This window comes from Rhea americana, unplaced genomic scaffold (assembly GCF_003343005.1).
Source record: "Rhea americana isolate MKP2758 unplaced genomic scaffold, rheAme1 scaffold_203, whole genome shotgun sequence".
NCBI lineage: Eukaryota > Metazoa > Chordata > Aves > Rheiformes > Rheidae > Rhea > Rhea americana.
The window spans coordinates 1636923-1638521 of record NW_028186184.1 but is presented as its reverse complement, the minus strand read 5'-3'; the positions used below and the strand labels follow the sequence as shown (position 1 = coordinate 1638521).

General features: G+C 69.1%; 1 non-coding gene across 1 annotated transcript; it reads right to left on the bottom strand.

The window, feature by feature from the left end:
• Positions 1-1371: 1371 nt before the first annotated feature.
• LOC146596341 (small Cajal body-specific RNA 2) lies at positions 1372-1599 on the bottom strand. The gene has a single exon (XR_014895768.1).

Below are 1599 nucleotides of genomic sequence, written 5' to 3'. Positions count from 1 at the left end.
CTATGGCTGTGGTGCGGGGACACGCTCCATCCAGGGTGGCGTGGGGACACAGCTGGGACCATGGGGACACAGCTGGGACCACGGGGATGCGGCTGGGACTACAAGGATGTAGGGGCATGGCTGGGACCACAGGGTTGTGGCTGGGACCAAGGGACCACGGGGACAGCGCTGGGACCGCTGGGACCATGCGCACAGGGCTTGGACCACAGGGACGTGCTGCCACCCATGGTGACGTGGGCGCAGGCTCCAGCATGGGGACATGGCTCCATCCACGGTGGCCCTGGGGACCCAGCCATGACCACTGACACGGGGGTCACGGCTGCGCCCGCGGTGGCCTGGGGACCCGGCCGGAGCTCCCCACCGACCCCGTGTCCCCCGTCCGGCAGAGTGTCCCCACAGCGCCGCCACCAACAGCGGCTACTCCCGCAAGGAGAACGGCGGCTTCTTCTCCTGCTAGGAGCCCCCCGGCCCGCAGTAAAGAGCCGAGCGTGGTCCGAGCCCGCGTCCTTGCTCCCGTGCCCAGGGCGGAGCCACCCACGGGTGCTGCCCGGGGCAGGGGGACGTGGGGACGTGGGCTGCATCGGCCCAGCCTCACGCCCCTGCAGAGCTCGTGTGCGTTGCACGGCCCCGTGTCTTGCACAAACCTCACGCATGTTGCTTGGAGCTTGCACGGCCCCGTGCAAAGCTCCAGCACGTCGTACCCTTGTTCAAAGCTTGTGCGTGGGCCTTGCACGGCCCTGTGCAAAGCTCCTGTGTGTTGCAGGCCTGGTCAAAGCTTGTGCACGGGCTGYGCACAGCCCTGTGCGAAGCTCCTGCGCGCTGCCCAGAGCTTGCGTGCCCCCCTGCAGACCTCGCACAGGGAGCTTGCGAGGCCCYGTGTCCCACAGAAACCTCCCACGCGGTGTGTGGCGCCCGCACGGCCCTGCGCACGCCTCACGCCGCGTTACACAACCCTGCGCAACGCTCTTGCGTATCGTGCAGCCCCCTACAGAGCTTGCACRGCCCTGCGCGTCATTCAAACTTTGCACAGACTGCACGGCCCTGTGCAAAGCTCCCACGCGCCGCACAGCCCCGCGCGAAGCTCCTGCGCGCTGTGCAGACCTTGCACGGCCCCCGGCAAGGCTCCTGCAGGTTGCACCTGGCTCTCAGGGCGCCGTGCAGAGCTCTTGCACAGCACGCGGACCCTGCGCAGCCTTGTGCAAACCTCCTGCATGCTACACAGGGCTTGCACGGCCCCGTGCAAAGCTCACACGCACCGCCCAGAGCTTGCACGGCCCCGTGCAAAGCTCACACGCACCGCCCAGAGCTTGCGCGGCCCCGTGCAAAGCCCCTGCACGCTGCACAGCCCCGTGCAAGGCCCCGGCGGCTGGAGCGGATCAGAATCGCCTCGTACTCAGGGGCCGGGCCCGGGCGGGCCGGGCTCCGGCCTCGTCTATCTGATCGACTCATCACGTCCGCGCCGCCGAGGCGGCCTCGCTGCACAGCGCCCGCGGGGGGCTTCGCAGGAGGGGTCTTCTCACGCCGGGGGGGGCGGCCCCCCCCGATCAAATAAGATCAATGTGTAGGGGAGGAGCGGCGCCCTCGCACGCCCTTGCACAC